General features: G+C 38.6%; 1 protein-coding gene and 1 long non-coding RNA gene across 3 annotated transcripts in view; both read right to left on the bottom strand.

Annotated features, from left to right (window-relative positions):
* The window catches only part of LOC141904976 (alpha-methylacyl-CoA racemase-like), a 150,590-nt gene that overhangs the window by 10,653 nt on the left and 112,322 nt on the right, over positions 1 to 27,615 (bottom strand). The gene's annotated exons all lie outside the window — the stretch shown is intronic.
* LOC141904979 (uncharacterized) lies at positions 9,687 to 10,626 on the bottom strand. Its single transcript, XR_012619233.1, has 3 exons — positions 10,485 to 10,626; positions 10,266 to 10,355; positions 9,687 to 9,706 (listed from the first exon to the last, which is right to left on the bottom strand). It is a non-coding gene; the product is annotated as an uncharacterized LOC141904979 (long non-coding RNA).

The raw sequence follows: 27,615 nt of genomic DNA, 5'->3' as shown, positions 1-27,615 counted from the left end.
TATAAAATATTCATTTTAAAGGTTATTGGCTCAAATAGTGATGTTGTTAATGTTTTTTGTTGATTATTTTGATATTTCTTTAAACTTACTTATAACTCGTATGTACTTGGTCAATATCGCGATTAACTGTTTATTGGTTTCTATGGTAACAACACTTCAAATCTGCGTTCTTCATTCGTCAGGTACCGGTATTTTGGGCGTTGGGTCTTTCGTGACATTCCAAATGTCCTCAAACTTGCCTAAAGTCTTCAACCATGTATTGGACCGCTTATTACTACGTCTTGCAAACAACTGAATTGCAACAATGGTAACCATTGTTGCAATTGCAGTAAAATCGCGTAATTTGTCCACATTCTTGACGTAACCAATGGATTAATTGAGGATGCGTTTATTTAAAACCATATTTAATCTTTTTCCTTTAAAATTTTAAAATCATTCCATATTCGTTCACGAGTAAATCATAACTAAACGTTGTCACCATGGTAACCATACATTTTATGCATTTATTTGAAAAAATAGATTTTCTCCCATATCTTTTGAACCCTTTCACCGAATTTGTCGAATGAAAGCTCATTTTTGAGGCAATTCCTTGAATTTTCTTTACTTCTAGGGCATTACTTTAAGGGCATTACATTAATGATCCTAACGTTGGAGTGTGTTGAATGATTTTTGTCAGGATATACGCTGTTCATTGAAAATAATTGTCTTTCGAATAATAGACACTTCATTATCACCAAAACTTGTATCAATGAAATATTTCATAGTTGTAGTTTGACTGATCAATTTTTGATGAAGAAATTGCAACAGTTTCAATAATTTACACGGCAACAACGATTGTCAGTGTTGGCTTGAAAATATCATGAAGAAGGAATGAGACTCTATGATTAAGAAAAGATGGGATTCAATAGTTGGAGGAAGGATGGAATTCTAAGATATTTGAGTGGAGAATAGGTAGGCAAATAAATAATAGGTAGGCAGGCCTCATATAATATTATTTGATTTTGTCAATGTATGGACATTTTTGTTGCTGAAAGCCCCAAATAATTATCACTATGTTATGTAGACCAAGCCCGGGCCTGGCAGCAATAGTTTCTAAATTATAAGTGAAATGACACAGTTGAGGCGGAAGGGTTTGAATAATTTGCTAGATCTCTAGAAACCCTTTAATTATACAGCTTAAGCTGCTTGCACCAATTCCTTTGTCTTTTTGTCTAAAGTCATGTTAAATTTGTGAGGCCCCGTGAAGTTCCAGGTTCTTTACCGACTGATAGTCGGTGGACCCGTGTTTAAATCTGCAGACTTAGGCCTGTACATGAGTTTGGAGGAACCCCCTTAGGTGAAATTTTCAACGTCTAAAAAACCTTCCACATTCCGTGTCCGACATGTGGTCCGTATACCATTCACATTAGGCCTACTAAGTTTGTAGTTTTAATGACCAAAATCAATTAAAATGTTGTCAAAGTGGTATAGGGCACAATAGCAGACTAAAAAGGTCTTCGGGCTTAATTATTTTTACAAGACGAGGTAGATAATTTTCAACAAAATGGTACATTCAGTCGTTCACCAATTCCATAAAAGCAAAAAAGGGCACTTTTAGTCCCTATCAATCTCAAAAGTAAAAAAGCAATCACAATCGTTTCCCTATGTAGAACAGCCACTCTAAATAAAATCTGTGTACGGGCCTGAAACTGATTTTAAACCATTTCTTCTCAGCATGATGGATGGTGATTATGAAATTCCTCGCAAAAAACGCTGTGCTGCCTGTTGCATATGCCAACAAATCAAAAATGATGTTGGAACCAGAATCGCAAACGAGAATGGAAAGACGTCATTCATAGAGGCAGCCAAAGAACGCTTGAATTTAGGGGATAAATTAAATAGATTTTTGATAGAAAAAATGTTATCCCTTTCTGATGACCAATGGATGGATGTGAAATGGTATAAGGATTGTTTCTGCAATTTTACATCAAAGTCTCAGATATCTCGGCTACTGACAATACCGCCATTAGATAGGCCTAATGAAGAACTGAGACCCGAAACACGAACTGCTCTTGCAAGTAAAGGACAGACTGCGTCATTTGACAGGGATCTGTGCTTATTATGCCAGAAAAAATCCAAGGAGAAAGTGCGCCATATTTCATCAGAAAACTTGACAAAAAAAAAATGATCTTAACAAAAGCTATTCACGACCAAAATTTACGTTTGAGGCTGGCAACTCAAACTTGTCTGCTGAATTGTAAATACCATCTCCAGTGTTTGGTAAAATTAAAACGGAACATGGTTGCTATTGATAGTGCCGAAACTCCACGTGAAAACGACGAGGCATTTGAAAACGTTTTGGAAAAGATTCAGAATGGTTTCGAGACTGGAAAATATTATTCGATGAAAGAAATTCAGGACACATATCTAGAGCTGTCAGAGGAACCAAAAGCCAGTTTCATTTCAAGAAGATCCACCTTTATCAAAGCTATCATAGCCAGACTAGGTCCAGCATTTGGTAAACTCCGGTAAATGAATTTCTCAAACTCTTTCGCCCAATCAAAACCAGAAAAAATAACAATTAGTATTTCAGTGCGTATAGTCGGTTTACATCGAATATACGGAGCATATCAGAATTATGCGACAATATGATATCGCGCATCAAATCATTATCATTTTTTATAGTACTGGATGTATTTTAAAAAGTGGTCTCTAATTTTACAGGGGTCATTGCAGAGATGATTCTGCTATATTGCTACCAAAGTCTATGATAGATGGTTCTCTTCTAGTTAAATCAATTAAGACTTCCGATTCACAGCATTTAGGACAAGGAGATTCTTTTGATTTCAAAAGTCAAAATGACATTGAATGCGATTTGTTTCACCTTGCGCTCTCTCTACGGAAATATCTCGATAGCACACCTGGTCACTCAGGCTGGAATCATATTGACAGCAGCCATGTTAAAAACATAATCCCAAATACTCTACGCAAATTTCTTGAAGTTTTGATAAATGGTGAAAATGTTGTCGAGAACATAGAAGAATCTACTAGACAAGTTGAAAACATAGCCCAAGATATCATATACGCTGCATCACATCACAGAAAGTTGACCCCGAAGCATATTGGGTTAGGTATAGCTCTTCATCAAGCAACGCGATCTGAAGGATTGGTAACACTTTTTCATGCTGCTGGTCACACCATAGGAATTGATACCATACGACGAATTGATACGAGTATAGCAAATGATGCCTTAGAAAACAGTACAGAAAATGGGTTGTACATACCCACAGAACTTACAATGTATGAGCCTGGAAAACCAATTCTTTCAGCATTCGACAATATAGACATCCTTGAAAATACTCCGGATGGGAATGGTACCACCCACAGTACTCAAATGGTATTATTTCAAGCAAATAACCAGCAGTCAATATCCAGTGAAGACAAGAAGATACAAAGAGATCGAAATCTATGTAGAAATAAAATACGACAATTTCATGAACTCGATTATGTTTATAATAGAGGTAGGTAAAAATCAGCAAGGTCACTAAAACTCCTTCAGATCATAATAACTGAAATCAAATTGTGTCGTTCATCAGTGAATTTTGATTGTTTCAAATCTAATTTAGGACGAGGCACGCCAGGCAAATTTGAACTTAACACGGACTGGTTTTTACCAAGTTCTGAAAGAGAAATGACTAGAAATGTTGAATTGTGCTGGCTTTTGTCAAGAATCAATGGTCATAAAGTCGTTCCAGGTTGGTCTGGGTACAATGCATTGTGTGAAATGGCCAAAGTGGAGAATGAAAGATTTTGCACACCAGTAACCAAAGTGGCAGTGCTGCCAATTTTACCATCGCAAGCGGACAATGATGATACAGTTATCACTGTTCTGAATCGATTTTGCCATATTTCCGAATCTCTGAACCAACCCTTCGTCATAGTATCAGGAGACCAGCCTCTTTACGGCCGTATGAAGGAGATCTTATGGCGCAACGCACCAAAGTACAATCACATTGTTACTGTCCTCGGTCATCTTCATATATTAATGAATTTTCAAAAAGCTATAGGACAGCACATGGCTAAATCTGGATTAGAAGACTTATGGATAGAGTCTCAATTGTTTGCCAAGAATAGCATTGACGCGATTCTAGAGGGCAAAGCATACTACAGAGCGATCAGAGGTCATCTTATTACATATTACAATTAAGCGCCTACTGTTAGAAAGCACAATCAATCATCTAGCTATCAAATATCCAGTAGCACATGATCGAATCGTCAATAATATTCAACAGCAAATTAAATTTAAGCTAGAAAAAAACCAAACTATGTATCTGCGTAAGTATTAAGAAAAGTAACTAGTTTTACATAGGCCTAAATAAGTCATTTCATCACGCTGCACATGTTCTTTATTCTAGAAACAATTAACGAGCTATCACAGATCATATCTGAAAGTCAGATTCGAGATGCTCATATAAGACGAACGAAAACAGGAACTGAGCGCTTTTGGGATACATATTTAGAGATGGTCGAAATAATGCTTGATTTTATCCGTTCCTGCAGAACTGGAAATTGGCAATTGCATTTAGATTCGTTTGAAGCCATGCTCCCATGGATGGCCATTTATGATCACTATAATTATTCAACGTGGGGCGTAGTCTATCTGACTGAGATGAAGGCTTTATCATCAACAGCTCCTATGGTACACAGAGAATTTCTTCGAGGTAAATTTTGAAAATAAAGAATTTGTGCTTTGAAAAAGATTTTGAAAAGTCTATTTCATAAATAATTTTATTTAAGGAAATTTCGTTGTGAAGTTTTCGGATGGGTATTTCAACAAAATCCCACTAGATCATGGGACTGAGTGGATTAATAAGATATGTAAGCTATCAAATGGTATCATCGGTATCAGCAGAGACGAACAAACTCGAGAAAAATTTTGTCTGACATGGGCTGTTAAGTCATCTTTGAGTCAACAGTGTAGACTGCTTCTCGGTCTTGTTCAAGATGGAGATAAAATCGTTACGAGGAAGGATGCATTACCGTCTACGATTCATAATGATGAAATCTCAATTGGTAATGTAATGGAGACATTTAAACGGTTTGAGGTAAATAGAATATCTTGGATGTAAAGAAAAATATTACTTTCGACATTTTATTTCGTGATGATGTTTATTTCAGCACTTCAACAGTAACCCGAATGATATCGTATCATTATGCTCCAAAGAGATTGCCACGAAGGAAATTTCCAACGACCTACTGACAGCAAAATCCAGAGGAGAAAACAAAATTGAAATGTTTATTTCGGAAAGATTACAGAGTGATAAGACACCATTTTACGCACCAATTTTGAAATGCAAGTCAAGGACATTCGCTGATTTGTACAAAAAACAACCTGTAACCTGTAACAAAGTTCAAACGAAAGAACACTCAAAGGTGCTACAGAAAATGTTAGTGGTGGCCAATGAGGGTAGACATATCGATTTAGATTCAGTTCTCACACATGAGTTGTGCGACTTGCCCCTATCACTAGTTTCTAATGACAGTTCAATGCGAAAAACTACAAAAAGCAAAATGTTCAAGATCTTGATAGATGAAACGAGAGTGGAACCGCTTGAAGAAATACCAAATCATGCACTGTATCATAAACGTGCATTCGTCGTTGATGGATTAGCACTGATTCATTACATTGGAAGACCTAAAATGATGCATAATTTTCATGAGTATGCAAACCATTTTCTAACTGTCGTATGTGGTTTCTACAAAAGAGTCAACAGGGTTGATGTTGTCTTTGATCGGTATTTTGATACCTCAATCAAGTATTCAACACGTGCACAGAGAAACGGAAAGCAACATTCACCAATACGAACGTTAGTTGATCCAGCTACACCACTTCCACAAGTATGTAACTCACACCTGATGGTGTATATTTTGTTACTTTGTAACTAATGATATGAGATTGAGAACTTATTTCTTGCATTGAAATCTAGGTGTGGAGTCGGTTTATGTCGTCTTCCGAAAATAAAGAAGCGTTGGTAAACTACCTATCAAAATATATCGTCGAAAATGCAAATATCCCTCAAAATAGCGAACTAGTGGTCAGTGGAGGATTTGGAGATGTAGCTATGAATCTACTAGGTGAAATTGATGATTTGCGTTCGAAACAAGAAGAGAGTGATAACCGAATCATCGCCCATGCACTTCATGCTGTGAAGATGGGATATCAACAGATATTCGTACATGCAGATGATACGGACATTTTATTGCTGATGGTGTATCATCTTGGGCATTTGAACATTCACGCGTGGCTTGTAACCCAGGGAAAGGCATCGAAATGTTACAATATCAATTTAATCTCAAATGGCCTGCCAAACAACATAATTGAGACCATATTAGGATTTCATGCTCTAACGGGATGTGACTCTACTTCATCCTTTGCTGGATATGGTAAAATAAAATGTTGGTCTGAATACAAGAAACAGCCAGAACTACTGAGAGGTATTGGTCGAGATCGAGAAACTGAACAAGCTGAAGCTTATGTATGTAAACTATACGGTACAAACTCAGATTCAGTTGATGTTAATAAATGCCGTAGTGACATCTTTCGGAAAGGAAATATAGAATTAGAGAAGTTACCCCCAACTAAAGATGCATTACAACGTCATATAGCCCGTGCAAACTATCAAGCAAAAATATGGCTACATGCAAACCAGCCCCTATATGAACATGGACAAGCAGCTGCAACCGGAGGCTGGGAACTGAAAGGGAATAATAAGCTGGTTCCTATCTTCAAAACTATTCCTGCTATTCCAGCTGCATGTCCCGAATTGGTTTCTTGTAAATGTAAGACTGATTGCAGCCGCGCCAACTGTAAATGCAGAAAGAATAATGTCACTTGTACATCTGCATGTGGCTGTTGCCACGAAAACTGCCTAAATAATGATACAAAAGTAAATTGCGGTTTAGGGAATATTAGTTAAACTAAAGGTTAAGTAGTATCATGCCCTAGAAGTAAAGAAAATTCAAGGAATTGCCTCAAAAATGAGCTTTCATTCGACAAATTCGGTGAAAGGGTTCAAAAGATATGGGAGAAAATCTATTTTTTCAAATAAATGCATAAAATGTATGGTTACCATGGTGACAACGTTTAGTTAAGATTTACTCGTGAACGAATATGGAATGATTTTAAAATTTTAAAGAAAAAAGATTAAATATGGTTTTAAATAAACGCATCCTCAATTAATCCATTGGTTACGTCAAGAATGTGGACAAATTACGCGATTTTACTGCAATTGCAACAATGGTTACCATTGTTGCAATTCAGTTGTTTGCAAGACGTAGTAATAAGCGGTCCAATACATGGTTGAAGACTTTAGGCAAGTTTGAGGACATTTGGAATGTCACGAAAGACCCAACGCCCAAAATACCGGTACCTGACGGATGAAGAACGCAGATTTGAAGTGTTGTTACCATAGAAACCAATAAACAGTTAATCCCGATATTGACCAAGTACATACGAGTTATAAGTAAGTTTAAAGAAATATCAAAATAATCAACAAAAAACATTAACAACATCACTATTTGAGCCAATAACCTTTAAAATGAATATTTTATAAGAAATTCGCTATTTTCAAGGGAATATTACACGATTGTTGCTGCTGTAACTAGGTAACAAATGAACGTTTGCATAAAATTAACGTAGCGCTATATGCGCTGCAATCCCCCAACTCAGAAAAGGTTTAGATTGTAAAATTACTCCAAACCTAAGATGAGATATTCGAATTATTTAGCAAAAGTAGTTTAAAGTGTATTTCCTTGCCAAATGAAAATGAAGATGTTTAAATTTCAAAATGTCTGACTTTAACGCCCCCTGTAGGCCAAAAAACGAAAAAATTGTAAAAGGCATCCACCACACATGATAGCCCACATACTCTGCTATCAAATGAGCACGGATGCCAAGCTGTAACAAAAAATGCCGTGATCGTCGAATTTTCCATGATTGGCTGGCTGACTACCTCCTTTTCGAGAAATTAAGCTTTTTAGTTGGTATTTCAATCAAAATTTGAATCTTTGAATGACATAGAGGGAGGAGTCATCCAGTGAATTAGTGTAGCTCACAGCGCACATTAACAGTAATTTGATACCTATAGTCATCAGTATACATAAACAAAACATAGCCTCATTCATAGTACCAAAATTTGGCAACATCAAAACTTTTTCTATGGTCAATGGATCAGTCTGATATTTCATACACTTGTTTAGCTATCTACCATCAATGTTGCGTCCAAATTTCATCGAAATCGGATAAAAATTAATGATTTTCAAAAAATTTGAAATGTCCCTAAAATCTTTAATCTTGGCCCTATCTCAACAAAAATGAGAGCTAGCATCAGATTTTCATTCCCACTATGACTAGATTATTTAAAATTAGTTTAGAACTTGATACGAAAACTTTTATGAATTTGTCAAATTCAACTGTGTGTGAACTGGTTTTCTCTTGTGAGCCATCCTCGCTCCCTGTAAACATTATAAACAAGATACTGTAGTTAGTGGGAGGGCCGATCTCAAGTGTTTGCCACCCGGTTAACTAGCATCCATACTCCTCGGCCTTTAAAAAGCGAAATGATTCATATACGGAATGAGCTGTGTCGGTATTCCGACACGCTTCACGGGTAATCGGTTTTCGCTCCTTTTTCAGTGGGCTTTTACTGTACGTTTTGTGATTCAGTCTTACCTCTCTTGTCAAGCTGCACGCACGCATGCTGTGAGCAGTAAATTATGCTGTACATAGAGTAAATAAAGTTCTGTTATTAAACACCAGCCTAACTCGTCTATATTCTGAGGACTAAGGAAACATAAATGGTCCCTCGAAACGTGAAAAATGTCAGCTTCAGACGAGAAACTTCGTTTGAAGGGAAACAGAACAGGAATCAGACGAGCAGTAACAAGGTACGTCAACGAACTTGATCGTTTAGTGTCTGCCCATTCCGACGATACCAGTTTGTTGGAAGACATTACAACGAAATTAGAATCGAAATTCCATACGTTGTCGTGTAACCACGAAGAATTTATAAACGTTGTGGATCCCAGCGAGTTAGAATCGTGCTGGTCGGAACACGAAACCTACGAAAAATCCGCAGATGAAGCGTTGTGGAAAGCACGGGCGTTAATACGTGAAATTAAACAGGAAAATATACCCGACCGTTGCGTCCCAACCAGTAGTTTCAGTTCGTCAGTAAAGTTGCCGAAACTTACGTTACCGAAATTCAATGGCGATCCGTTACAATGGAGAAATTTCTGGGATTCGTTTGAATCGTGCGTTCATAATAATGTCCAATTGCCAGAAGTTAATAAATTTGCGTATCTGAAATCGTGTTTATCAGGAACCGCGTTGTCGTGTGTTTCTGGGTTATCTGCATCAGGAGATAGTTACAACCACGCCGTAGAATTGCTCATCGATCGATTTGGAAAGCCGCAAAAGCTCGTAAAAGTTTACATGAAAGCGCTTCTTAACATCAGGAAACCGTCATCATCCGTATCGGAATTGCGTTCGTTTTACGATAATATTAACATCTACGTTCGTTCCCTCGAAAGCCTAGGAAAACAACCAGATTCGTATGGTGATTTGTTAGTGCCGGTTCTTCTCGAAAAGTTACCGTTATCTACCGTTCAAAATATATCGCGTGGTCGATAATGCGTCGATTAGACATTGGTGGATCTTCTATTATGTCTAAAAAATGAAATTGATATCTTAGAATTATGTAACTCAGATAGCAGAAATATTTCATTTGAAGAACGAAACGAGGTTAATTCTTTTGTAGCTACTGGCACAATTACTGGTAAATCTAGGCATTATCCATTTTCCAATAGGAAATGTGCGTATTGCAAAGGTGATCACTCCTCAAATAATTGTATGAAATGTAGTTCAATTCTGGCTAGAAAACGTATAATCAAAGATCGAGGTTTGTGTTTTAATTGTTTGCGAAATGATCACGTTATCAAAGATTGCAAATCTGAAACCAGGTGTAAAAAGTGTGACAAAAAACACCACACTAGTATATGTGAGGGGTTTGAAGCAAAAAGATCGAATTTTGAAAATCGGCTAGATTCAGGTACTTCATTTCAGAATTCTGATAATAGTTCAGTCTCATTGATCGAGCGCGAACACGACAAAAATAGAGTTAAACGAACTGATTCAAAAAGCATTTCTAGTAGTGTAGTAAACACAGTTAATGCTTCGATTCTATTAAAGACCGCAATTGTGCGCATTTCAGGTTGTATTTACTCACATGATTCAGGTGTCCTTTTTGACGACGGTTCACAGCGTTCGTTCATAAATCGTCACTTAGTAGATACGCTTGGGCTGAAGTCCATCCGCACTGAAAATGTTAATGTCAGTGGGTTTGGAGGGAAAGAGTTAGAACCACAATTCCGAGTTTTAGATGTAGTAAGGGTGAAGGTCGTTTGTTCTGACAATCCAACAATAGAAATAGAAGCTTTAGTCGTACCTCAAGTTGGGAGACCAATATTTCTCGGTGATAGAACTACCTTATTACATTATCCTATAATAAAGAAACTCACTCTTGCTCATCCTATCAATGCTGAAAAACTTTTCAATGTTGGAATGTTGATAGGTTCTGATTTCTACTATAGATTTATAGAAAAGGGTTTTACCTGTTGTGGTGATGAGGCCCAACCTGTCGTTATTCCTAGTTGGGTTGGACATTTAATATCAGGTCCGATGCCATCTACTCCACCTGTATTTCCTATATCAGCTTCTTTTTTGACGGTTGATGAGTCTACATCCAAGGTCGAAGTGCAGTTAGAAGAATTTCATGATTTCTTGTCTTTAGAATCGTTAGGAATCAAACACCCTGCTTCTGACGATGAGGTACTAACAGCTGAACGTTATTGTAAAGATTCATTGACTTACGACCACGAGAATAAAAAGTACATCGCTAGACTTCCTTGGAAATTGAACCACCCAGAATTACCGACAAATTATAGCATTTGTTTACATCGAACTCGTTCTACAATTGATAGATTAGTTAAATCAGGTCATCTCGCGCAGTATGCATCTATCATCGAAGAACACTGTCAACGTGGTTTTATCGAGGTAGTCTCCAATGCTCAGGCCGAAGGTGCATGTCATTATATTCCCCATCATGCAGTCTATCGTAACTCGGCATCTACACCAGTTCGCATAGTTTATGATTGCTCTTGTAGAGGTTCAAAACATTCAGTTTCTCTAAATGATGGTCTTGAAGCTGGACCAAGGTTACAAAATGACATTTTTGGTATTTTGCTTCGTTTCCGACAACATTCCATCGCAACTGTATCGGACGTTGAGAAGGCGTTTCTCATGGTTGATCTACATCCAGATGACAGGGATTTTTGCAGGATTTTATGGTTAGAAGACCCAGCTAATCCAAATAGTAGACTCATTACCTGGAGATTTCGTGTCGTTCTGTTTGGAGCAACTTGTAGCCCTTTTATCCTCAATGCGACAATATTGAAGCACATCAAATTAAATCCATGTGAAGTTTCAGATAGTATCAAGCAGAGCATCTACGTCGACAATGTCATCTGCAGCTTAGAATCTGAAGCCAAGGCAGTAGATTTCTTTTCTACTTCTAGGAGCTTGCTTCAGCTTGGTGGGTTCAATCTACGAGCATGGTCTTCAAATTCTTCTGAAGTTGTTAAAATCGCTCAAGAAAACGGCATTCATGATCCAGGCATCACATCCGTTGTTGGTATGATGTGGGACGCCACAACTGATGAAATGTTCTTACTGATGCATCTGTTGTCACAAAACGTCAGGTTTTAAGTGACACTTCGAAGATTTTCGATCCTTTAGGTTTAGTATCACCGGTTTCACTTAGAGGAAAGTTGCTAGTTCAAAAATTGTGGCAGTTACAGTGTGACTGGGACAATCCGATCAGTGAAGAACTTCAAGCTGAATGGTTCAGTATCATATGTGATTTCAGTAAATTTAGTGAATTGAAGTTCCCGCGTCAGTGTTTCTCTCTCTCTGGAGAAGATGAGTATTTTGTCTTTTGTGATGCTAGTAAGGTCGCATACGGGGCTGTTATTTATATACGCTGTGGTTCATCTGTTTCATTGTTAACAGCCAAGAGCAGAGTAGCACCGATCAAACAATTATCTATCCCTCGACTAGAATTGATGGCTGTTTGCATTGGTATGCGTTTACTTTCAAACGTAATTTCCAGTCTTGAATTAAAGCTACAAGCAACCATATTTTCAGACAGCGAAATTGTTCTTGCTTGGATCACTGGTGATAAGATTTTGAGACAGTTTGAGACTAATCGTTTGAAGGAGATCGCTTCTGAGATTGATAAGGGTAACCTCACAATTTCTTGGCAACATTTTTCATCATCAGATAATCCTGCAGATTTAGTAAGTAGAGGTTGTTCTTTTGAGACGCTTTTAGGAAGTAACTTGTGGTGGCAGGGTCCATCCTTCCTGGTTGACTTCAATAGCCAATTGACATCAGTTTCCTTGGTACGGGTGATAGACAGCGATTTATCTTCGTTTGCCGCTCTGATTAATTTTCACATCGCATTGACGCAATCATGAACGTTGAAGAATTTTCAAGTCTACAGCGTTTACTTGTCACACCGGTTTTTGTGTTCAGATTTCTGACCATTTGTAGGGGGCAATCACCTGTGGAAACAGGTCCTCCAACGTTCATTGAATTGTCAACAGTTTTCACTTGTTGGGTTAAATGCAGTCAGAGACAAACTTATGAGTCTGAGATCAGATTGCTTATTACACACAAAACGAACGATCGTATCAAAAAAAACTCAGCTTATATCTAGATAAAGACTCTGTATTGAGATCGCAGGGTCGCATTCATAATGCACAATTACAGGATCGCACTAAATTCCCTATTTTACTCTCTCCACATCATCACTTATCGACACTAATCGTTCTGCAGACTCACGAAGATATCCTGCACTCATGGATAACTAATACTGTCGCTAAAGTTTGGCAAGATATCTGGATTCCATGTTTGACTCAACTCACAAAAAAGGATCTTAATCGCTGCATCCCTTGCAAAAAGCTTCATGCGCAACCATATGCATATCCAAATCCATCTCCTCTTCCGACAAATAGAGTTCAAAGCGCCGCTCCATTTGCAATTACTGGGGTAGACTAAACCGGCAAAATAACAGGTCGAGGCGGAGAAGATTCTTACATCTGTTTGTTTACCTGTGCTGTAACAAGATGCATCCATCTAGAACTGACACCTAACATGACGACTCACTCATTTTTGTTAGCTTTTCGTCGTTTTTGCAGTCGTCGTAGTGTACCGTCTCTCATGATGTCAGATAATCAATCGACGTTCGAATGTTCGACTGAGATAATCAAATCTCTCATCGAAAACCACGCCATCAAAACACATCTTGCTAAAAATAGTTGTTCTTGGTTTTTCATACCGAAAAGAGCACCGTGGTTTGGTGGATTTTGGGAAAGGGTAATCGGCATGACAAAAACCTTACTTAAGAAAGTCATGCGGAAAAACAAACTGGACCGAGATGAATTACAAACGCTTTTGTCTGAGATAGAATCTATGCTAAATGACCGACCCTTGACACATGTTTCTACTGATCTAAGAGATCCAGATGCCATCACGCCATCTCTGCAGACCCTGATTTCATTGATGCTACTGTCATACGACAAAGAGCAAAACATCGTGCCTTTTTACTACATCATTTCAATGACCGCTGGCGAAATGAATATTTGACCGCTTTACGAGAGAAACACACTCGCTCTGGTACCACGGTTCGAAGTATCAAGAAGGGTGATGTTGTAATTGTGCACAACGAAGGTCCTCGGTTAAGTTGGAGACTTGCAGTTGTCACACGCCTTAATACTGGTTGCGACGGTCTTATTAGGCATGTTGATATCCGCACGTCAACAGGTGTGACCAATCGGCCAATAACTAAATTATATCCCCTCGAGTTTTCTAGCTCTGACTCAGTTAACGAGATAAATACGGTCGATTCCGATGGAGGCACTTGTGTAGGTGCAGTACAACATGCTCGCCCGGAACGTCTTGCCGCAAAACGGGCAAGAGACACGCTTCACGGGTAATCGGTTTTCGCGCCTTTTTCAGTGGGCGTTTACTGTACGTTTTGTGATTCAGTCTTACCTCTCTTGTCAAGCTGCACGCACGCATGCTGTGAGCAGTAAATTATGCTGTACAAAGAGTAAATACAGTTCTGTTATTAAACACCAGCCTAACTCGTCTATATTCTGAGGACTAAGGAAACAAGCTTGACGATGCCCGAAGCCACCATTGATAATAACCAATAGTCCAGACGACAAAATATCAAAATATTTGGAATTCCCGAAAATGAAAATAAGAATTGTGCCGAGTTAGCGGTAAACACGATTAATGGAAAGCTTAGTGATACATTATTGCTATGTGACATTGAAGTAGCCCATTGCGTTCTTCGACGGGTACCAGTATTTGATAGTGGAAATAAAGGACCAATGGTCCAGTGGCTCACTGAACTGGTGTGAAGTTAAAAAATCTGTCACATAGGCTACCGGTTTGCAAAAATTCATTTCATAGAAAATAAACAAGAAAAAAATATAAAATATAGCTGCAAAGCAGCAATAATGGGTTTTCTGCATATCCTTCCTTGTCCGTATACTTGATCTTGTCTAGATAATGTGTCGACCACGATCGCGTATACGCGATACAGCCAAACCATGCCATGGATATGAAGGGAATTTAGAATCCTGTTCAACCGTCAACACGGTTGTATAAAAGGACGGTCGACAAACAGTCAATTAGGCCTACTTTGAAACCATGGATGACTGAACCAGATAGTTATTTGACTTTGGAAAATCGACTGTTAGGCCTATTAGTATTTATGGATTTCGACAAAGCATTTGATAAAGTACAACATTAGTGATTACTAAACAAGCTATTCGAAAATGGTATCAAAGATGGGTCGTTTAAATGGCTCAGCATATTTCTCTGAAGGAAAACAGGTGGCCAAAATCGAAGGAACTCATCTTGGAATAAATCGGTCTAACTAGTGGAGTCACACAAGAAGGTAGTATCCTTCGTCTTCTCTCGTTCGATTTAACAATATACTTTATACTTTGTGTCCGGACAAAAAACTTTTTACAATATACTTCTTTGAACGAAAAACTTAATGTTCCGACAAGAAAATTTTGTCCGAATGGGAACGGTTCTGTCCGATCGAACAATTGACTGAACGAAAAACATTTCGTTTGGACAAAATAGTGCTTATAATATTTAGAGTAGTAAATTATATCCTGTGGGTCGGTAAAGTGTACTGATGAAGAAAATGGGTAATTGTTAAAATTTACTGTTTGAAGGCAGCGGCTGGATGTGACGTCTTGCGACAATAAATTTGTTAATTTACACTTGAATTGATAATCGAAGTGACCAGCAGCCTCCGGTGGATTTCGGAATGACGACTCAGAAAAACATGTCACCTCATTGAATGGGGCCCAATTTTCGATGTTTACGGCCCGACAGTGCTTTTTTAACGTTGATTCATGATAATACGCAAGGAGTATTTGTAGATCGAATATATTCTATTAGCCTATATTCTTTTAGTGAAAATAGTGTGACATGAAATAATAAATATAGCTGCAAAGCAGCGATAACAGGTTTTCTGCACAGTCTTAGAATCCTGTTCAATGGTGGATTTCGACAAAGCATTTGATAAGGTACAACATCAGCCATTACTAAACAGGCTATTAGGAAACAGTATCAATGATAGGACGCCCAAATGGCTCAGCAGTTATCTCTGAACGAAAACTTGTAGCCGAAATCAACGGAACGCCTCATCTTGGAATAAGTCGGTCTAACTAGTGGAGTCACGCAAGGTAGTATCCTAAGTCGTCTTCTGTTTAATGTCCTGACAAATGACATACACAGTTATCCAAAATATACCAGACCGAGTAAATTTCCAAAACGACCTTCACACGCTCTTCGACCAAAAAACTTAATGTTCCGACAAGGAAATCTTGTTTGAATGAAAACAATTCTGTTTGATCGAACAATACGCTTTTTGTTTGAACCAAAACTTTTCTTCATTCTAAAAAAAAAGTGTTCGAATAAAAAGCTATGTTATTGTTGAAATGAAAAACTTTTTGTCGCGGCAAAAAAATTTGGTTGAGCAAAAACAATTTTTTCGAACGAATGTTTGAATGAAAACGATTCTGTTCGATTGAACGAAAAACTTAATACTTTTGGTTCGGAGAAAAAACTTTTTACAATATACTTGTTCGAACGAAAAACTTAATGTTCTGACAAGAAAATTCTGTTCAAATCAAAACGATTCTGTTCGATCGAACGATTGTTTGAACGAAAAAGCTTTCGTTTGGACAAAAAAAAGTTTGTTCAACTTTGTTCTAACGATTTTTTCAAATTGGTTCAATCGAACAGAACATTATTGGTTTGAACGAAATAAAATTTGTTCAGACAAAAGAATTTTCAAGTGAAAGGTTTTTAGAACGAAAAAAAGATATATGTGGGGCTCTGCAGTAACTTAAAGCCGGACGCAAGAGCGCATAGGTTGATTGTGACAATCGTGTCGCGTCGCAGAAAGTAGAACATGTGTGACTCCTTGTGACTGGCGTTGCTGACAGTCGCAACTCGTCGCAAGGGAGCGTAGGTCGATGAGTCATTGCGACACAATCGTCGCTGGCGGTCGCAGTGAATGGCGGCGCAGTGAGTCACAAGCCGTCGCTGCCGACCTACGCCCGGCTTAAGTCATAGGAATTAATGAAATACCAGTTTCATTTATGATGAAAAAACTCTAATGAAAAGTCTGGCTTATAAAGCTGTTGGCTGAGACGAAATTTTCAAAAAAATCTTCATTTTTGCCAATAAAATTAATTGTGATTGATCGTTGCAAGTCAGAACCAGTTAATTACTAATTAACATGCATTTTAATAAATCTGATGCCCCTTTACAGTAAACTTAGCTTTAACCTAGTAGAGGCTACTACCCTATGTAGGCCTATGTATATGCGTAGGCCTAACATCCGGACAGATTGGTCGTAGGCCTATTGAATAACAACCCCCCTAAATATCGTAAATTTTGTTTTGAAGTTCAATCCAATGTGTCCGTTAATAAACGCAACAATTACACTGTGTTTGTTTGAGACAGTAAAGCTCAGTACCGGTAGGCCAAAAGCCTTAAGGTCGCGTAAAACTCGATAAACACTTCAAGCGACACAGCGAACGATCTCCTTTCCCCCACAACGAACACTTACTCCAAATGTCAAGTGTGAGTCCAGCATACGGATAAGAGTGCGTTAAGAGTGTGTTACTTGTATTTAGTAAATACCTTGTGCATTTGACAATGATCGGTTTGTACTGTAGGAAATATAGAGTATTGATGGTATTGATATAGAGGTTGAAGCCTGCGGCCGAATAACGTAATAAATTCTTTTATTTTGATACTTCGTCGACACAACAGCTTTCCTCCGCCATATCTCTTTGGCGTGTTTAGTTTAGGCCTACGACTCCCCGGTACACTAATGATTAATCTTAGTAAATACACGGTTAATTTGGTAAAGAAAAAATGTATTGTTAAACCAACTGCTTGAAGCCCGTGGCCAAATCACAGGTAGGAATAAATCAATTTGTACTCGATTTGATTCTCATGATGAGGAGAGGCTGATGAGAGGCTGATCCCCGGAACGACAATGTAGCGACACACATCGATTAGTTGATGTTTACGGCTCGACAGTGCTTTTAAAATCAAAAGTAGTAAATTTCCTGTGTCTCGGTAATATGATTTGATGAGTAAAATGGGCTATTGTTAAAAAAGTTTTTTAAAAACCGCGGCTGAATGTGCAATCTTTGGGTAATAAATTTTTTAATTTATGCTTGAATTGATAATCGACGTGACAAGAAACATGCGGTAGATTTTTGAAAGACGACTTAGAAAAACATGTCGGCTCTTTGAATGGGGCTCAATTTTCAATGTTTACGGCCCGATAGTGCTTTTGTAACGTTTGAACTTCAAAATACGCATGGAGTATTTGTAGATCGAAGTGAGCTGGATGATATCAGACGGATTGCATCGGCAACAGCAGTAATGTAAAAAAGCCTATGTACTTTTGACAAAAAAAGTGTGGAAAATAATAATAATAAATATAGCTGCATAGCAGCGATAACGGGTTTCTGCCTAACTGGTTCATATGTTGCAATGGGAAGCGTACAAAAAAAGATTTCATCGAAATTATTCAAATCCATCCATAACATTGGACTATTTCCAAGAAGCGCAACCTGGGTCAACAATATGCTGGATTATGTGGATCCAAATGGGCTACTATGTAAAGAGTACCGATATACCAACCAAGTCTAATCAAAATGGCTTTGAGGATACTGAAGATATGGTCCCCCGGTGGCAGTTGTATCAACTTAAACGTCGCTTGTCGAGGCAGGTGGTGGCCAGAAAAAGAAATATTTCCGGGAAAATGTTTTTGAAGACGCAAGGCATTGACTGATCAATTGTGTTGTTTTCTTTCTTAATTTACATTTGATTTGGCAGGTCATATTGCTTAGGAGTCCGTTTGTCAAAGCATCAAAGCAACACAGTCCAACTTGTTCATGTCTCAGATGCAGCGGGCGAGGGCGGTCATTATATTGCTAACTTATCCCAATTAAACTTACAACAGCCCAACGTTTTTCAGTGTGTAAACTTGAATACATAAAAATAAGTCAATTAAATTTTCATTTTATTGAAAGAAATACTACTGAACACAGATTTTGAACTGAATGACGTGCCAAAAAATTACAGCAAAATCAACTGATGATCAACGAGGTGAAGTTTTCATTTATCTTCGGATATTTGTATACTCCCTGATGATACAAGCTTTTTGGCTACACCTTTTGAAACATCAACGCCTGATCTAATCGCACCAATTAGTCAACCACAGTCGATTTTCATGCCATCTGACCTCTTTCCACCTGTAATTAAGCAATGAAATGTAATAATTACTCGGTTATATAATATCATAGAGGAGTGAAAGAAAGTATAATAACTGATTACTTATCCAAATATTGTAAACATGGCAACTGAAAAAATAACAATTACATAAAACATCAAGAACTTAGAGCATCTGAGACAGTTGCGCTTAAGTTACGACAATAACGAAAAAGGTTGATTTGGAACGTACACTAGCACACTGTGGTTTAAATTTATTTCCACCAGCAAGAACCGGCAAAGGAATTGAAGACCGCAGTGACCAGTTCATTCCACGAATAATAGCTGGAAAGAAAGTAATCGAAATAAATAGTCCTACACATAAGTGTAAACTTAGGCTTTCCACTGTCTTTATTCACTACATTTACGGCCTCTTCTAGGTGTATCCCCCCAGAAAAGCTAGGTAAAGTAGCTGGCCAACAATGATCATTGCTTCACCGAGTACTCATTTGCTACCATATGAACTAATATTATAAAGAAATCGTGTAAAACATTCCCTGGTTAACGGATTCTCACCTTAAATTACGTAAAAACTGCTGTCGTTGTCATCGATCTGAGTCATCGAGTGAACGCGGAAGTAAAATTCCGTATGAAAATTCCTACCATTTCTGTCCATATTACGTTGTATCGAGCCAAAAATCTTCATGAAATGTAGCCAACGTAAATTGATTTACGAATAGAATTAACCAATTGACTCGTTTTAAGGATCATGGTTTCGTGAAATTCATTAATATCCTAAAACTCGCGATAAATTTAAGCCGAAAATGATTTCAACCATCCGCCATGTTTCATTCATAAGACACTTATTACGCACCGGCTGTAGTTATCGTTCGTGGGAAATGACGGATCCGGAATAATTGTTAGTCCGATTCCGTGATTTACTTTTGACTCAAAGTCGTGCGGTAAATTTTAGGCTTTTCGGGGTGCACTTTTATCAATGGATGACGATTCTTTGCGTTATTCTTGTCGCTGTTTAGACCCGGTAATTATGCCGGATAAATTCATAATAGATTACTATACGCAAATTCGAAATGGTCAGGCGCTGAGTTATATTTCTGACAGAATTTAAAATACGTTTATAAGCTGTTGGTAGTCGAATCTGAGAGGAGTTACATTTTATGAAAAATTTTTGGCTGGAAAGTGGACCATAAATAATAATAATAATCAACAGGAATACAAGAGCGTTTCTGCGAAAGCAGCAGAAACCCTAATAATAAGAAACAGCAGCAGAAACCCTAATAATAAGAAACACGCGAATCTCAATAGGGTTTTCTGTGAAGAAACAGAAAACCCTAAATATCGCTGCAAAGCTGCGATAACAGGTTTTCTGCACAGTTTTAGAATCTTGTTCAACGGTCAACACGGTTTTATAAAAGGAAGGTCGACAAACAGTCAAATAGACCTACTTGAAACCATGGACAACTGGACCAGATGGCCCTACCTGACTCAGTAGGCTGTAGACTGTAGGTCATAATAAGTCTTTATGGATTTTGACAAAGCCTTTGATAAGGTACAATATCAGCCATTGCTAAACAAGCCACTAAGAAACATTATCAATGATAGGTCGCTCAAATGGCTCAGCAGTTATATCTGAACGAAAACAGGTGGCCGAAATCAACGGAACGCCTCATCTTGGAATAAGTCGGTCTAACTAGTGGAGTCACACATGGTAGTATCCTAAGTCGTCTTCTCTTTACTGTCCTGTTAAATGACATATACTCAGTAAACCAAAATGTACCAGACCGAGTAAATTTCAAAAACGACCTAAACAAGCTGTGTGCCGTACATGACGGAAACATGGATGATGGGCTTCAACTTAAAAGGCTTGATATGAATATTGGATACAAAGAAAACTCAGATTCAGATTATTCTTTATGTTCGAATGAGAATATTATTTTGTTTGAATAAAGATTACTCGATATTATAATGAAAAGACTATTTAGTTTCACCAAAATTTTGCTTTTAGGAACGAAAAATGCTTCGATGAAATAATGTATCTGTTCGAAAAAATAACATGTTATTGTTGAAATGAAAATCTTTTTGTCCTGACAAAAATTTTGTTTGAGTGAAAACAATTTCGCTCGAACGAATGCTGGAATGAAAACAATTCTGTTCGATTAATCGAAATACTATAAAATTGTGATTGATCATTGCAAGTCAGAAACAATAAATCACTAATTAACATGCATTTTAATAAACCTGATTCCTCCTTTACAGTGAACTTAGCTTTTACCTCGTAAAGGCTATTAGCCTATGTAGGCCTGTGTAACACAAATAATCCATAACCGAGATTTTGGGGGGTTTCGTCTTTGAAAGCCCATAACTACCGAAAAAGCGTCGGATCTTGGCAATATGAAGTTCTTCCGAATAGCATTGAATTTTCACATGTGTTATTTTGGACAGTTAACGATGCTGCATAAAAAACGTGCTCAAATAAATCGAATTTTTGAAACTTTTTGGTAAATTTCTCAAAAACTATGAAACCCACGGCTTTCAACTTAAAGAATCAATTACGATATTTTTGCTTAATGCATTCAATTCGCCCATTAGTAGTGAAATTACAGGCTACTGAAATTGCGTTTGAGAGTGCTAAAAATAGCTTTGAGCATAGTGTATTAAGCATACGAACAGCTAATTCGAGCCAAAATTACCTGACGGAATCATAGTTCGTTATCTAAATCGAAGTGATAGAGATCGCATTCTCAAAAAACGTTCTGCTCTTAAAGGCACCAATATCGTCATAAGAGAGGATATTTGCCCAGAGATTGCGTCGCTTGTCCACGAATCAATTAATTCCAAACTCTATGAAAAAGTCTGGACTACAAATGGCCGCGTCATCGGGATTGACAAAAAAGATGGCAAGAAGAAACTGATTCAATTATTCAAACCACTTCCAACATAAGTTAAAACTGTACTCAACCTAGTTATTCTAGCTTAAATAACTGTAACATATATCTGAATAGTTAATATGTGTATTTAAGTGTATATGTAACCTTTTTTAGTTACTCAACTGTTGCATTATTAATTTGTTACCTTCGTCTTGCTCACTTTGTTTATACTAAATTAATTGAGTGGGTGAATATTCGTTTGCCCTGTCAGTTTTGTATTAGTAGGAAACTGACTTGATTCCTTTACTCGATTCCTTCATGCCATAAATAATAATTTTTTAATCATCCAATTACAAAGCACATATTGATGCACACTTACTGGACAATGCCTGAATTTGACCCTCCTTATAACAATGCCGATGAGTATAAAACGTCATCAGCAGGAATGCGATTTTTTTAAATCTTCTTTGTGAGTATTATGTTTTTCTTATTACCAATTATGATCAGAGTGGCTTAGCTATCACATTTTTATTGATTTACTTAACAAGCTTTGTTGTCTCGATGTCCATGAAGTCTGGTATAGGTTAAGATATGCCTGTAAACTACCTACAACATAGGGTTCATGCCGGAATTCCCAAAATTAATATAACTCCTGCTAGGTGCAATGCCTCGCCTCATTTCTGGATCAATACTGTAAATCTTTGCCAACTACTTCCTGCAATATGCACTTTTTCAGGCTTCTTATTCTTCATCTTTAACCCTTTAAGTGCCTCTACCGAAATATTCGGTCTGCCGATTCCTCACCGAAATGCCAGCACCGATATTTTTGGTATGAGATAATAGTGGGATTCGAAGCTACTCAGAGTAACGCTAGATTGAATTGGATTGGATTGGTACCCAGTTTCACATCTTTCAACATCAGCCATTTTATGTTTAATTGAAAACTTCAGAAAAAAAAAGAGTTGCATATGAGCTATCCACGTTCCCCTCTCGACCCGTTACTCTCTCGACCCGTTCCCGTCTCGACCCTACCGTACGATAGCGCCACCACAGTCGATTATTTGAACCATAACACTTGCGCGTATCGGATTCGGTTTTCACAGAACGATCAGTGACACTTCCCAACAATTTTTAGAACTTGATTAGATTCTTTAAACTTTTGATTGAAAAGATCGAATGAGGAAATCACCTCCAATGTGAAGAAAAGTAAAAATTCAGGATGCGAAAAACAATTTCCCGTCGAAATTTCCTCCCAGAATCTGGGAAGAATATATTCACTGTTTAAAAGCTTTACACTAATTTCAAATGAATTACACGAGTTGAATTATTTTGGTTTCTTAGAAATAAAATCAACTTTATTTAAATCCTTCAAACCATGTTCCTAAAAACGACCCAGCCCGCGGCATTTTAATTGGGACATGTTTCATTGTGCCATTTATCAATTCAAATGTAATTCATCAAATTTATGAAAAAAAAATTATTGTATAAATTTTGCAAAAAAATTAAGATCTTGTTCAATTTTATGACGCGTTGATTTCTAGATCACGTTGTTCCCCACACCATGTTCCCGTCTCGACCCTTCAAATCTGGCTCTACTCTCTACACAGTCCCGTGGACCCTATGTTCCCGTCTCGACCCTTCACATCTGTCTCCACTCTCTACACAGTCCTGTGGACCCTATGTTCCCGTCTCGACCCTTCACACCTGTCTCTACTCTCTACACAGTCCCGTGGACACCATGTTCCCGTCTCGACCCTTCTAACCTGTCTCTAGTCACACAGTCCCCTGGACACCATGTTCCCGTCTCGACCCTTTAAACCTGTCTCTACTCTCTACACAGTCCCGTGGACACCATGTTCCCGTCTCGACCCTTCAAAACTGTCTCTAGTCTCTACACAGTCCCGTGGACACCATGTTCCCGTCTCGACCCTTCAAATCTGTCTCTACTCTCTACACAGTCCCGTAGACACCATGTTCCCGTCTCGACCCTTCACACCTGTCTCTACTCTCTACACAGTCCCGTGGACACCATGTTCCCGTCTCGACCCTTCTAACCTGTCTCTAGTCTCTACACAGTCCCCTGGACACCATGTTCCCGTCTCGACCCTTCACACCTGTCTCTACTCTCTACACAGTCCCGTGGACACCATGTTCCCGTCTCGACCCTTCTAACCTGTCTCTAGTCTCTACACAGTCCCCTGGACACCATGTTGCCGTCTCGACCCTTTAAACCTGTCTCTACTCTCTACACAGTCCCGTGGACACCATGTTCCCGTCTCGACCCTTCAAAACTGTCTCTAGTCTCTACACAGTCCCGTGGACACCATGTTCCCGTCTCGACCCTTCAAATCTGTCTCTACTCTCTACACAGTCCCGTAGACACCATGTTCCCGTCTCGACCCTTCACACCTGTCTCTACTCTCTACACAGTCCCGTGGACACCATGTTCCCGTCTCGACCCTTCAAAACTGTCTCTAGTCTCTACACAGTCCCGTAGACACCATGTTCCCGTCTCGACCCTTCAAAACTGTCTCTAGTCTCTACACAGTCCCGTAGACACCATGTTCCCGTCTCGACCCTTCACATCCGTTTCTAGACAGTTTCTGGGATACTCTGACATATCTAATCGGCTTGTAATATTTCCACTCAGTGGGACGAGCCTTTAAAAAAGATGGAAATTAATATTAAAATTGGTCGAATATTCATTGATTAAAAAGATGAGAAATCTACAAAATCGATGCCGACGGACTGAATATTGATACATGTATACATAAGGAAAATTTCTACAATTTTCAATCAAACTCAGTGAAATTTTCAGGAATATGCACCATACACATTACAATGAAAACTCATTAGAACGAACTCAAAGAACCAGAAGATTACAACCGACATTGTCCTAATAGTCGAAATTCTAGATTTTTGATAATCGATAATTCGGTAGGTATATCAGAAGTATAACTAGGCTACAATGTTCCTTGGCTGAATCCCATGGTCTTCAATACGAAAGGCTTTCATTCTCATCTTAATTTTCTTTTTTTTTGACGCCTTATAAAACGTTACCATTATGAAACCTAAACAATGCTAACCATTCAGCGTCATTTTACAAACGACAGCCGTAAATCGATGTGCAAAACGTCACAGGTTTATGTGTACACAAACAAGCTATCTGGCAAAATATTATTGACATAGATGTAGAATGGCTTCCTGTGATTATATAATGACCTATATTTGAACGTCGAAATGTTATATTGCATTAAATATCATTAGAAGACGTATTGTAAAAGTAAAGGATGTATGATTATATCAGAAGCGGCAGGCATAAATAGAAATGATAAGTAAATCGGATTATTCGGTTAAATGGCGGATGTATACACGATGCAGAAGTCTGATATAAAAGTCAGACCCTGACGTGGGCATGCCGGTGGAATGACGAAGCTATCTACGATGTGTGTAGGGCCGGCGTGAATTTCATCAGCGGCTACAAGCGGTCAATATGAAAATGTGTAAACATATAATTTCAATATTCAATCGTTTGTGAAAATATGTTTGATATTAGGAGTATGCAAGTTTCGTGAGATTAGCAATTTATAATAGCATAGCTGTCATATACGGCTCCGCGTCCTCTGATGGCATGTGTATTAGGTGACAATTCAATTCAATTCTTTATTGATCCTTATTACATTGAAATTCCGGGATAAAATTCCCAAATTCAATAAATACAAATTTTGAAATAAATTAATACAACATACATGACACACGGGTAATTCATACAGAACAACATAAGCATGATATTTTAAATGACAATGTCTACTTCAACCCACCCAGACTCAAGACTCTAGGATATCGAGTGACAGCCAAACCCGTGGCCCGGGCCCGGGGACCGGGCCGGCTGGCTAGGCCACACGATATGCTCGAAGTCATGATGAAGCAGACATCAGAAGAGCTCTTTCTTCATCCATGGAGGCAATGAAGTTGCAGACCAGCTTAGAGGCATAAGTAAATGAAGTCGGTCGCAAGTTCGCGATCAATTATTGAGAATTTTCAATAAAAAAATTTAAACCACTACTAGAGTCGAAGACCTGTATCATCTACCCAATCGCCAAATCTCATCATTCCCCAAATTTCTTAAAACTTCGATTTCAAATTTGCAATTCCACATTAGCTTAGCCCAGAAATTCTACACTTTTTTCTCAGGCGTCAAATAATTTTCTAAAATTAATTTTCTTGTTTCTGCCTGTTGTAGCCCGACAAATCGTGAATGACAAATCATTACTTATATCGAAATATCTTGATACAAGATACGTAACACCATCTTAATGGCTTCACTAAACCTGTGTCCACTAAAAATGTCGAGACGGGAACATGGTGTCCACAGGACTGTGTTGAGAGTAGAGACAGGTGTGAAGGGTCGAGACGGGAACATAGGGTCCACGGGACTGTGTAGAGAGTAGAGACAGGTGTGAAGGGTCGAGACGGGAACATAGGGTCCACGGGACTGTGTAGGGAGTAGAGACAGATTTGAAGGGTCGAGACGGGAACATAGTGTCCACGGGACTGTGTACAGAGTAGAGACAGGTTAGAAGGGTCGAGACGGGAACATGGTGTCTACGGGACTGTGTAGAGACTAGAGACAGGTTAGAAGGGTCGAGACGGGAATGTTGTGGGGTTGCTTTCGGTTCTCCAACAATGTTGTGGAGTTGAGTTTCTCAACCAATTGTTGTGGGGTCACGTTGCGTTCTCCCCTCGTGTTGTCGTTGTTGGTTCCGATTAATCCGATAAGTGATATCCCTCTGACTCCGGAATAATAACAACTCTTCTCGTGGGTCTACGTTCTTTCTTTATTTTCCCGCACAATTCTTATTCCTTCCTACAGCTCGTATTTTTAGGCTTCTCCGCCACTCTAGCATCTCTCTCCCCCTTACTGTGCTGACCCTCCCTTTTTATCTTATATCATGTTACTCGTGACGTATACTTCTACATATGTTATACGTCACGAGTTTATTACTTGTTTACTTCCTAGCCATACCAGAGCTCAAGGCTGCCGCTATAACCAGCAACCCTACGCAGATACTCACGTCACTTTCACCTATCTTCTATTCAGTGTCTTGTGTGCGACGTAAGCATCTACGTAGGTTGTTTACTAACTTCAGCCACTGCCCTGAACTCTGGCTTCCCTCCCTCTATGCAAACTACTAATTTATCACCCCAATAGGAACATGGTGTCCAGGGGACTGTGTAGAGAGTAGAGACAGATTTGAAGGGTCGAGACGGGAACATAGAGTACCTGTCCACGGGACTGTGTAGAGAGTAGAGACAGATTTGAAGGGTCGAGACGGGAACATAGTGTCCACGGGACTGTGTAGAGAGTAGAGACAGGTTAGAAGGGTCGAGACGGGAACATGGTGTCTACGGGACTGTGTAGAGACTAGAGACAGGTTAGAAGGGTCGAGACGGGAACATGGTGTCCAGGGGACTGTGTAGAGAGTAGAGACAGGTGTGAAGGGTCGAAACGGGAACATGGTGTCTACGGGACTGTGTAGAGACTAGAGACAGATTTGAAGGGTCGAGACGGGAACATAGTGTCCACGGGACTGTGTAGAGAGTAGAGACAGGTTTGAAGGGTCGAGACAGGAACATAGTGTCCACGGGACTGTGTAGAGACTAGAGACAGGTTTTGAAGGGTCGAGACAGGAACATAGGGTCCATGGAGAAAGACCCACGGGATCTGTAGAGAAAGATAACGCGTCATGAATTTAACAATCATCTTTATTTTTTTTGCAAAATTCAGACATTAATTTT

The sequence above is a fragment of the Tubulanus polymorphus genome, chromosome 5, assembly GCF_964204645.1.
Source record: "Tubulanus polymorphus chromosome 5, tnTubPoly1.2, whole genome shotgun sequence".
NCBI lineage: Eukaryota > Metazoa > Nemertea > Palaeonemertea > Tubulaniformes > Tubulanidae > Tubulanus > Tubulanus polymorphus.
Note: the sequence above shows the minus strand (reverse complement) of the source record. Positions and strands in the feature narration are given on the sequence as shown.